This window comes from Podarcis filfolensis, assembly GCF_964270895.1.
Source record: "Podarcis filfolensis genome assembly, chromosome: 14".
NCBI classification, from domain to species: domain Eukaryota; kingdom Metazoa; phylum Chordata; class Lepidosauria; order Squamata; family Lacertidae; genus Podarcis; species Podarcis filfolensis.
In genome coordinates, this window is record NC_139616.1 from 44,944,483 (window position 1) to 44,956,824 (window position 12,342).

The 12,342-nt window shown below is 45.6% G+C and overlaps 1 protein-coding gene across 1 annotated transcript in view; it reads left to right on the plus strand.

The window, feature by feature from the left end:
- The window catches only part of LOC310749103 (myosin-11), a 1,537,435-nt gene that overhangs the window by 1,044,336 nt on the left and 480,757 nt on the right, over positions 1 to 12,342 (plus strand). Inside the window, exon 37 of the transcript XR_014541487.1 lies at positions 6,327 to 6,727. The gene's annotated coding sequence lies outside the window, so the exon portion shown is untranslated. The remainder of the gene's footprint in view (positions 1 to 6,326; positions 6,728 to 12,342) is intronic.

Here is a 12,342-nt window from a genome sequence, read left to right on the forward strand (position 1 = left end):
TTAGGGCCTGGGACCACTAGGGTGTTGTGGTCAATAGATGAGGGATGGAGTCAATAGAATGAGTTGAGGGATGAAGCCAAGGGACAACATCTAGTAGCCAAGAGCCAATGGACTGGACTTGGAATCAGAGGTGAAAAGTATGTCAAAGCATATTGCAACCCGAAAGGCCATTCTTGATCAGGCAAAGCTCCATCTCAAGGAGGAAGTGCTTTATAGCTCTTCCTGTCTACTAGGAGGGCCCAATGGCCAGCCTGGATAGGTGGAACTGACCCAGAGCTCAAAAATATTTCAATACTTGGAAGATACTCCAAGTCTGGCAGCTTCCCTACATGGGTCAGCCACACACAGAGCTGGGGCTCCTCACACTGGAAGAAAACACACACTCCATCTCTCTCCCAAGTACTAATGCAGGGGGATGTTGAGTATATAAATTGCTTCCACCAGCGTCCCCACCCCATCTGTGGAACAGAGGGAGCTCTCAGGCACTTGTCAGGTTAATCCTACCAATTAAACATGTCTATAAACCGTGTGGGTTGTTTTAAAGGAAAGCAGTCTCCTGAAAAACAGTTGTTACAGAATCCCACATTCATGGCAATTATTCCATCTTATTACAAATTATAGCACAGTTACCAGAAAATGTATTTGCAAGCAATTACCTGACTAACACAAACAAATGGGGAAAGCTTGCTGCATATCATCAGCGGGTGCCTTTAGAACCAAAACCCACCCCAAACTAATGGATTTTCTCCTTTACGCAGCACCGTGGGAAATATAGTGTACAAGTGCACACTGATGGCCAACCAGGTGCCTCTGGGAAGCCCAGAAGCAGGACATTGGGTCATAAGAAGCTGCCTTATATTGAGTCAGTTCAGTCTACACAGAATGGCAATTGCTCTCCCTGGGATTTTCAGATAAGATTCTCTCTCTGCCCTACCTGGAGATACCAGGCATTGAGCCTGCGACCTTCTGCATGCAAGGCCAATGCTCTGCCACTAAGCTACAGCCATTGCCCACATGAGTGTAACAGCACTTCCCCACTTGCAATCCACAGCTGGTATTCAGAAGCAATCTGTCTCTGATCCTGGAGGTAATAGCCATCACGACTCAGAGACATTGGTGGACTTCAGGGACGTCTTTACCATTGGGCGTAGTGGCGCAGCGAGCCAGGGCACCAAGCAGTGGAGGGCGCCAGGCGGAGAGTCTGGGGAGAGTCCGGGGATGGGAGAGCGGGGAGGTAAGCAAGGTGGAGAGGGGGCTTGGTGCCTGCACGCCTCCAGTGCCCGTTGGAGGTGGGAAAGCTCCAGATGCTTTCCTGCAGTCTGGAGCTCTCTACGCTGGCTCACACAACCTCCTCGGCTGTGTGGTGTGTGCTTGCATTTTTTAAAAAATATTTTTATTGATTTTTTCATGTGCAGTATAATTCTAACAATATATCTTTAACAATTTTTCATATTTTGACCCTCCTCCCCTGGACTTCCCCCATACTCCCGTTTTGTTTTATTTCCATATTGTTCGCCCTGCGTGTTGTTTCCCCAAAATTTTCTCAACACATATAGTCTTATTTTTTCTTGTATCCAGTTGTGATCGTTTACTCAAACCCTGCCAATGAGTCCATTGCTTTATGTTCCCTCTTCGTATCTGTTGTAAATGGTCCCCATTCTCTTTTAAAGTCTTTGTTGTCCTTTTCATGTGATTTTTCTGTTAGTTTTGGCAGTTCTGCATATTCCTCAAGCTCTGCGCATAATAAACATGACTCTACCACCGCTCCCTCCACCCACTCTACCTCGAAAGATCCCTGCGCTCGAGGCTACACACTGCAACTGCTGCCCCCAGTGCCCCTCTCTCCTTCCCCTGCTTCTCCACTGCCTTGTACGGAGCCTGTCTCCTCCTGCACTCCTCCACAAGAACCACGTTTTTTCCTTCCCCTGCCCAATCCCCTCCCAGTCACGCTCTCCCCCCACACACCTTCTGTTAGGAATATTGATGTTCCGCTTCACCTAAGAGGAACAGATATGCGGATTGCTGTATGTCACATGACTGTTTACATTCCAGCACAGCTTGCTGGGAACTTCTGTTTGTGTATAGCTTTTGCCTTGTGCTTCTTGCTCTTAGACATGAAGGACAGCAGACATTTTTTTTTGTCCTGAACTATGCTGAATAAACTGTTTGTAAATATGCCTCTGTCCGCCACTTCTGTTGTGTGTTATTCACTCTGCTGATTAAGGCGTGCTCAAGTTTCTGAAGGCTTCTGAAGCTGTGAGTCGCTGTTTGATGCTGTTCCAATGACTGGAGTTCACCCGGCTGCCGGCCGGTGGGCTGGAGCCTGCTTGGGGCCTGCAAATTGCCCCCGTTCCCTTGGACACATCCCAACACCTTCCTCCCCAAGCAAGGACAGCGAGACTGTGGCTGAGTGAGCGCACTTCTCTGCTGCGGGGACGTGGACGGCCCAGCTTGCTTCACCTGTTCCTGCCCGGATGAGACCCTTGCCTGCCTCCTGTGCCACCCCCATTGCACCCAGCTGCCCAGTCCAACACCATGATCCTGCCACGCTGTGGGAGCCGATGCCTGGCCACGCACAAGCAGCACAGGGCAGCAGCACAAGGGTGGGTCAACAACTTTGGGGTTCCCCCCTTAAAAAAGGTTGACAACTCTAGGGAAATCAGGAACGTTGCATTTGACTGCTCCAATGGATTACATCCAACGTTTCATAGGAGCTTCCAGGTCAAAGTTCAGATACCTACTTAGGAATGTCCTAAATTTAAAGGCCCACACCCAGCTATCACAACACTGCACACCCTCCTCTCAAGCCTTCCAGAGAGCCGTCCCTTTCCTCTTTGTCTTGCCCTGCTAACGGATACTGTGCCATTTCTGCAGATCCAAGAGCTCTGGCACTGGTCAAATGTCAGAAGCAGCAGCTAGCCAGAAACGGACTCTTGAGATGCATGTCTGGGAAGAGAAACCAAGACTTCAAAAGTGCAGAGGAATCGGGCAGGCAAGCCAAGCGTGGCCTCCAGACAAAACCAAGCAGGAAGTTCACAAAGCCTTCTTCATCCACAAATATATTTGATATTTAAGCTCAATCAACAGCACAAGCTGAAGGACAATGCACTTGAGCTGGCAGTGGCTCTTGCAATGCCAGAGCACCGAGAGAAGCCTTGTTTTACAAAGCCTTGGCAAACAGGACCAGGTGACCATGCCAAGGCAACCCTATCAAGAGGATTATGAGAATCTCTACACTTCCATGAAGCATACAATTTGGAGAGCACTGTTTATGGTCCACAGATTTCCAGTGTGGGGTCCAGATCATTTCCTGACATTTGGAATGGGAAGGGGGAAAAAGAAATCTGTTAGGAGGTACAGTGAAAGTTCAGCCACTTTTCCTAACTATCTGAACCAACTTTCTTTTTTTCCTCTTTTTGTATCTGTGTGTTTTGGTGCAATTTTTAAAAAATCTTTTTTATTTTATTTTACAAATACAAAATTATAACAATCCAAATGCTTATTCATATATTCAGAGATTACTCTGAATCTTGTAGCTTCCCCCACCCCCTCCACGGGTCTTATTACAACTGCATATTAATCTATAATCTGTATTTTATATGGATCCATATTATCCATGGTTATTGTTACATTACAAGTGAGATTAAGATCCTGCTAATGTTTCTATCTGCATTCAGTGGTCTCCTAAATAACATGATATTCCCCCCTCTTTTTTGTCCTCTTGGTTCCTGAGTTTTCCTTCTTTATTATTATTAAATATTTTTTATTAATTTTCAATTACTAAAATCCAATAACAGCCACATTTTATCAGTGTCAAATTACAATTCATATCCAAATATATATCTGTTATATATAAAGCCAATTATACAATTTGTGTGGCTTCCCATGTGCTGGGTTTTGGGGTGCAAAGTTCTTATTTCTTCCTGCTTCTGAAATCTTGATTAATCCAATTACATTCAGTCCTGATCTTAGTCTCATATCAACAGCTACAGAGTTCTTGTCTTCCATTTGTGTTAACACATATAATAAATTTTATTTCTGCAGAAGTTTTCCAGTTAGCTTCGCCATTTCGGCGTAGTCCATCAGCTTATCTTGCCATTCCTCTCTGGTATCTGAACCAACTTTCAAGCTTGTGGAGCCATCTATCGCTCCATATGTAAACAGCCCTTTGTCATCCCTAGGGCTGTCCTAGACAAGGTTTCAAGGAGGGCATGCAGAGTCGCACTTCACATCATGTTTCCAAGAGCACTAACCACCCAGAGCCCCTGAGAAGCTTGAAATTAGTCCTCTGCTAAAATTTATCCTCCCCCCCAACCATTCTCCATTGATGAGTGCCAAAAGAAATGGCGTTTGAAAAATATCAAATATATTGGTTAAGGTCTCATGGGTAATGATCACATCTTGATCTCACAAGTGTCAATGTTTTTGGTTTTTTGGGGTAGGTCAGTTTGGGCGATATTTTTGGATCCTTTCCAAGCTTGTGATCCTGCTTCCATTAAGGGTTAGAATCTAGTCAAAAAGGATGCAGAACCTGCCAGACCAGTTCCTTTATTAAGGTCATGCTTTTGGCTGGCCAGTAAAATGCCAGTCATCAGCATCACAAAGTGAGCTAGAGCTACAGCAAAACACTGGCTGGTAGAAGCCTGGTTGGTAGAAGCACAAAATCATAGATATCTAGAGTTGGAAGGGACCCTGAGGGTCACCTAGTCCAAGCCCCTGCAATGCAGAAATTCTGCCCACAGTCATCCCTGGGTGGGCTCAAACCATGAACCTCCTGGTTAACAAACCACCAACCTTCTGGTGAACAGCCAGATCCGTCAACCCATTGTGCCACAGGAAGACTAGGGTAAAAGAACATATGTGGTGAGTTGAAAACTGGAGGACAGAAAGACATGTGTTGCTCTGTGCTGGTATTTGGGGTTCTCCTAGAAGCCAGATGAGGAAACAAGATCTATGGGATCTTGTTTCCCATCCGTCCTATGCTGCGAGCCCCTTCATCCAGGTTGCATAAGCCATACCATATCTTCTAAAGACACCACAGTGTCTATTGACCCACGCTTCAAGGAACCCTAGCCCTGGGTGAGCACTGGAACCCCTGCAATCTCTCACTGCTTGGAGATTGGGGTAGCACGTAATGATACATATGTTTATGTACCCTTCCCAGCATATAAATTTATGTGTGCAATTTTTTGGGGGTTGAAGAACTGGATTGCAATATTTGGATCTTGAAAGATAGGTGTCTCTCGGCTGAGGAAGTATGGATTAGATAAGCTGGCATTAAAAGGTGAACCAAACACATTTCCTTCCCCATTCCGGCTTGTGCGGGTGTGAAAAGGCTGATAGCTACAAAACAAATCTGAAAGGGAAAATTCAGATGGTTGCTTGCTTGCTTGCTTGCTTGCTTACTGAGCGGAGATCTTGGCAGGGCAGCTGGGCCCTGGGAGGATAGCTGCTGAAATTCCAGGAGAATATAAAGTAGCTTTTATAATGAACAGTAAATCTTTATACTTACAGCTGTGCTCGTTTGGATTGATTTTGCCAATACACATTTGAGGAAGAGGGGAAACAGGTTTTGAAGGTTATTTGACATAGAACAGTGACTGTAAAAAGATGTGATCAGACTCATAAAAAAAGTTTCGAGTAATCCTGGTTTATAGTTGTGCATGAAAGTGTCTTATCTCCTTATAGGAAAAATAAATTGAGCAGAGCCGGCTAAGAGGGTGTTGACCTTGGGCTGTGATTCAAATTCCCATTTAGCCAAAGAGTCACTGGGTGGCCTCTGTTGCTGCCCATCATTAAAAGGGGAAAGGCATAAGAAGCTTCACCTCGGAAAGATTTCTCTTCCAGCTTGAAGTAATGAGGTATGAATTGCAATAAATAAATATGCTATTAACTTAAGAGTCCTATTTGGAGGAGGGATGTAGTTCAATGATGATAGGAGCAAAGGCAGTTGCCTTATATCCAAGTGGTAGCCAGTCCATCAGGGCAAACAGAGATTTAGTTGAGATTCCTGCATTGCAGGCAATTGGACTAGATGACCCTCAGGGTCCCTTGCAACTTTTACAATTCTATGATCCTGTTATAAGAAAAAGCTGCTCCTTTTCCTTTATGGGCACCCAAGAGCCCACATAGAGTCCTTTTGTAGGTTCTCTATCAGTAGGAGAAAATAGCAGAGGCCAACCAGAGAATATTGAGAAGCAAAGCAGCTAGTAAGCCTGATCAACTGTTGCAACAGGGTGCTCCCCCACACGCAGGAGAGAGGAGGAGGACCCAGAACAAATGTGTGCCCACCCTTATATAGACATTTTAAACTGCCCACCCTGGAGTCCAAGACCACCCACCGGATACATCATACATACATCACAGAAAAGGCGGTCTACAACAGAAATCTGAGTGTGTTGTTTATCTCCTGTCTGGCAAGTTACCTGATTGCATCATCTGGGTTTTAGCCACTCTTTTGTTATTATAACTACTTAATTCCTGAATCGAGGTCCCAGGTCACAGGCTCACACCCTGTTCATATCTTGAATGTGCCCTTAAGACAGGATTTGTGAGGAAAGAGACAATGGGGAGGTTTCCCACTTTGACCTTGCAGAGAAATATTTGAGGTCAATTCGTTCAGGACCTTTTCTAAGGGGTTTCAGACATGTAGTTGATATATACAGTTATGAATATATATATATATGAATATATATATATGACCTTAAAATTCTTATAACAATCCTATGCCCCACCATGCTCAGACTGCCCTTGGCTAACCTTCCCTTACCTGCCACCTTTCTTGGCTTGAACGCATTCTGGAGTGACTCCATCCAACCAGACTTGCAACCGACTCTCCCTAACCAGAAGGGCTCTTACGACTTTCTGTTCGGACTGCCGCTGGTCTGGGCAATGACAGTCTCTCCTGGCCCACTGACTTGTGTCTGACAGCTGCCTTTGGCACAATTGCAGGCTCATTGGTTCCCAGGCAGAACCAGTTGTCTATAACATACACAGTGGAGGTTTTTGCCATTAGGACAAGTAAGATACTGCCCCTCTTAATTCAGTCTGCCCTCAGCCAGCTCCCGCCCACCCCAAAAACCAGAATTGCTTCGATGGGTTAAACCACAGAACCTAGGACTTGCTGATCAGAAGGTCAGTGGTTCAAATCCCCGCTACAGGGTGAGCTCCCATTGCTCGGTCCCTGCTCCTGCCAACCTAGCAGTTCGAAAACATGTCAAAGTGCAAGTAGATAAATAGGTATCGCTCTGGTGGGAAGGTAAACAGTGTTTCCATGCGCTGCTCTGGTTTGCCAGAAGCGGCTTAGTCATGCTGGCCACATGACCTGGAAGCTGTGAGCTGGCTCCCTCAGCCAATAAAGCGAGATGAGTGCTGCAACCCCAGAGTTGGCCACGACTGGACCTAATGGTCAGGGGTCCCTTTACCCTTTACCTAGCTCCACTAACCATTTGGTAGCAACTCCTGTTGGCCTCCTTGCCTTCTCCCAATGAGGACCACTCTACACTGAATACATGCGTTTAGCATCATGGATTGGTTTGCTTAATAAATCTATTCTCATCATCATCATCATCATCACCACCACCACCACCATCATTTTATTTGTACAGTGGTACCTTGGGTTAATTGGGACGCGGGTGGCACTGTGGATTAAACCACAGAGCCTAGGACTTGCTGATTGAAAGGTCGGCGGTTCGAATCCCCACGACGGGGTGAGCTCCCGTTGCTCGGTCCCTGCTCCTGCCAACCTAGCAGTTTGAAAGCACCTCAAAGTGCAAGTAGATAAATAGGGACCGCTCTCCAGCGGGAAGGTAAACGGCGTTTCCGTGTACTGCACTGGTGCTGGCTCGCCTTATTCTGAGTCAGAATCACTGGCGCAGTATTGTCTACACAGACTGGCAGCACCTCTCCGTGAATTCAGCCAAGGGCATCTCCCAACCTTACTTGGACTTAACCCAGGATCTTCCACACAAGCAAGAAGGATACTCTTCTATTGAGCTCTGGCTCTTTGACTTCTTGTTGTTGTTTAGTCATTTAGTCGTGTCCGACTCTTCGTGACCCCATGGACCAGAGCACCCCAGGCACTCCTATCTTCCACTGCCTCCCGCAGTTTGGTCAAACTCATGTTCGTAGCTTCAAGAACACTGCCCAACCATCTCGTCCTCTGTCGTCCCCTTCTCCTTGTGCCCTCCATCTTTCCCAACAACAGGGTCTTTTCCAGGGAGTCTTCTCTTCTCATGAGGTGGCCAAAGTATTGGAGCCTCAGCTTCAGGATCTGTCCTTCCAGTGAGCACTCAGGGCTGATTTCCTTCAGAATGGAGAGGTTTGATCTTCTTGCAGTCCATGGGACTCTCAAGAGTCTCCTCCAGCACCATAATTCAAAAGCATCAATTCTTCTTTATGGTCCAGCTCTCACTTCCATACATCATTACTGGGAAAACCATAGCATTAACTATACGGACCTTTGTCGGCAAGGTGATGTCTCTGCTTTTTTTTTACTTCTTAGATTCCACCTATTGACTGAAGGGGCTCGTTTTGGCTCAGGAAAACCCCTGGGACTGTGCACAGTGGAAGCTGCCTTCTGCAGAGCTAAACCTTCAGTCCATCCAGTTCAATATTTCCTACACTGACTGGCAGCATCTCTCCAGGGCATAGCTGTCAACTTTCCCCTTTTCTTGCGAGGAATCCTATTCGGAATAAGGGAAATTCCCTTTAAAAAAGGGAAACGTTGACAGCTATGCTCCAGGGTTGAAGGCAGGAGATTTTACCAGCCTCACCTAGAGATGCTGGAGATTGAGACTTGCTATAGTCCATTGTCAGTAGCAACAATGGCGGGTGTACCCTACCCCCCCCCCCAACAGTTGTGCCTGGGCTTGGCATGCAAATGTGGGTTGATGAAATCACTGGTGCTGCCGAGAGGGTTCTTGGCTCATGCAAACGCCTTGGGATTCCTTTGCAGAGTCAGGCCAGGACTGTGAAAAGTGCTCTGATTCTCAATGTCATTTTTCCCATTACATTATTATTATTTTTTACAAAATACGGAGAGGGTTTCTTTTCTTTTCTTTTTTTTGTATCCAAGCTTTGCAGGGGTGGAATTTTGATATGAGGAAAGATTAATGGTGGAGTGCTGCCTAGCAAACCTCGCATGTGAGATGGGATTCATCTCCTCCGTGATTTGATTTCAAGTCCCAAGTCCCCGTCTTCCTCTTTTGCCATTTTGACCTTGCTAAGCAATTGAATTTTAAAGAGATTGGCTGCTGGCCGGGAATGTAGCCAGGCTAGCAGTCATCCAAAGCATCACTGAAAAGCCTTTCACCATGCCCAACCCCTTTTTTAATCATAGGCAATTTTTAATTAAAGACTATTAACTGCTCCAACTCCCAGTTACCTGGGACAGGAGAGGTGGAGAGAGGCATGCTCTGGCCTCTGCCGTCACCCAGTTACTGGAAGACAGTGCCCTTCAGTAAGGAGGATGGATGAATCTGCCCATTTAGGCTTCTCACCCCCCCAACCTTAAATTCCAGTTCTCCACATTTCCACAGAACTTTGCTAAACCTATCTTAGGGTTAATTCTGTGTCCAGAGCGGCTGTCTACCAGCTCCACCTGGTACGCAGGCTAAGACCCTACCTGCCCACAGACTGTCTCACCAGAGTGGTGCATGCTCTGGTTATCTCCCGCTTGGACTACTGCATTGCGCTTTGCATGGGGCTACCTTTGAAGGTGACCCAGAAACTGCAATTAATCCAGTATGCAGCAGCTAGACTGGTGACTGGGAGTGGCCGCCGGGACCACATAACACCGGTCCTGAGAGATCTGCATTGGCTGCCAGTACGTTTCCGAGCACAATTCAAAGTGTTGGTGCTGACCTTTAAAGCCCTAAACGGCCTCAGTCCTGTATACCTGAAGGAGCGTCTCCACCACCATCGTTCAGCCCGGACGCTGAGATCCAGTGCAGAGGGCCTTCTGGCGGTTCCCTTATTGTGAGAAGTGAGCTTACAGGGAACCAGACATAGGGCCTTTTCGGTAGTGGTGCCCGCCCTGTGGAACACCCTCCCTTCAGATGTGAAGGAAATAAGCAGCTATCTTAGCTTTAAAAGACATCTGAAGGCAGCCCTGTTTAGGGAAGTTTTTAATATTTAATGCTGTATTGTTTTTAACACTCGATTGGGAGCCGCCCAGAGTGGCCGGGGAAACTCAGCCAGATGGGCGGGGTATAAATAATAAATAATAAATTAGCATCATTAACATCATCATCATTATCTTTGGCAGGGAGGACACGGATCTGTGTGAGATTTCACCAACATTTTTGTGCAAATTTCTCCCAGAATAAACTGTGTGTATACAGTTTCGACTGCTACACACAGTTTTCACAGCAATTTCTTCAACAGAATGCCCTTTGTATGTTATTTTCACTAATACACAGTTATCTGTGCACAAGTCCCCCAAATATATTCACTTATTGCGCACGTCGTTTTGACTGGAGGACTGCATCACCCAATTTGGAGAAGCACAGATTACTTTTTTAAAAAAATATATATATTTTTATTAGCAGTTTCAGCATAACAAAATTTCAAAACATATCATAGAAGCAGAGATTTGAAAGGATAGCTCCATTTCAGTTTGCTAATAAGTTCGAGAAGTGTGAATTAGGGTGTTTCTTTTTTAAATGCGGAGAAAATTAAATTTATCCCCCATCCCTACCCTTTAGCTCCAGGAAGAACATTGTGGCAAAGGGGAGTCCACCTTGTTTTGCTGTTGTTTATATTTACTAGTCACTTTCCTCACAAAATTGACCCAAAGCAACTTACAAACTGAACATGAGCACTAAAACCAATTGCAACCAACGCAACTGATAAAAGCCTAAAAAGCGAACAAACACACAATCTGTCGCTTCCATCAGCCGGTAAAGGAGAAGCTGCTCCAGTTCATACTTTCCTCTGCCCTCCCCATTGCTTTTTCCTTTTGTGCCATGTCTATTAGACTGCGATGCTGGGGGTCAGGTCTGTCTTACACATATGGAACTTAGAAATTGTAGGTGCATGGTGAGGTTATTTTAGGATTCAAGGAGGCAATAAAAGAAACATCAAGTTGTACATTAACAGGTTTATTAAGATCTTGCAGAAGGAACGGTTCTGATAACGTCGGTGCCAAAGCTCCACACATGTTTCTGGACTAATAACAATATTCTAAAAAGGAAACACATATGCCACTCAGTCGTCTGGGCATGTATTAAAATGCAAATCTGCCTTTAATTAGAAGATAATTAAAATACATCACAAATTTTAATAAGTGTTCCCCCACCACAGGAAAATGAAATGCAGGATTTTTTCTTTCCCTAATGCTCATTATGTGCAACTTAAATGGCTTCATTTGTCTGGAAATGTAAAAGCCTTTTTTTTTTAATGATAGGAATGTATTCAAAATTAGCCCATTTTTCTTCCTTCTCTTTTCATTCCACAAAAGCCTGATGTTGTCTGGGAGAAATTGGTACGTACTGTAAGCTAGCCATATCCAAGCTATTGCGATTCAAATGTTGTTGAACTCCAGCTTTCATCAGCCCCAGCTGACAGTGCCAATGGTCGAGGAGGAAGCGGCGTTGAGTTGTACCGGTTTGAGGAAAGATGCAGTAAGTGTTTAAACCTTGGCCACCTTTGCAGCATACATTTAAAGCACTATGACACCACTTTAAATGACCATGGCTTCCCCAAAGAATTCTGGGAGCTGTGGGTACTTAAGGGTGCAGAGAGTTGTTAGGTAAAGGGACCCCTGACCATTAGGTCCAGTCGTGACCGACTCTGGGGTTGCGGTGCTCATCTCGCTTTATTGGCCGAGGGAGCCAGCATGACTAAGCCACCAGCATGACGTGTCCAGCATGACTAAGCCTCTTCTGGCGAACCAGAGCAGCGCTCAGAAACGCCGTTTGCCTTCCCGCCGGAGTGGTACCTCCGGGAGCTCACCCCATCGCGGGGATTTGAACCGCCGACCTTCTGATCGGCAAGTCCTAGGCTCAGTGGTTTAACCCACAGCGCCACCCGCGTCCCAAGAGAGTTGTTAGGAGGCCCCTATTCCTCTCACAGAGCTACAATTCCCAGAGTTCCCTGGGAAAGAGTTCCCTGGAATGACTGTTAAACCACTCTGACAATTGTTGCTTGTTGAGGGGTTTTTTGTTTGTTGGTTTGTTTTTTGGAATATCTACCCCCAAATCAGATCAGATTTTTTTTTTTTTGATTTTTTAAAATAATTTTTATTAACCGGCCAATCAAATCAAGTCAAATCACATCACACAAATTCCGAATTACAAAGCCGAATTTTAAATTTTGTTGAGGGGACCCATATTTCAAGAT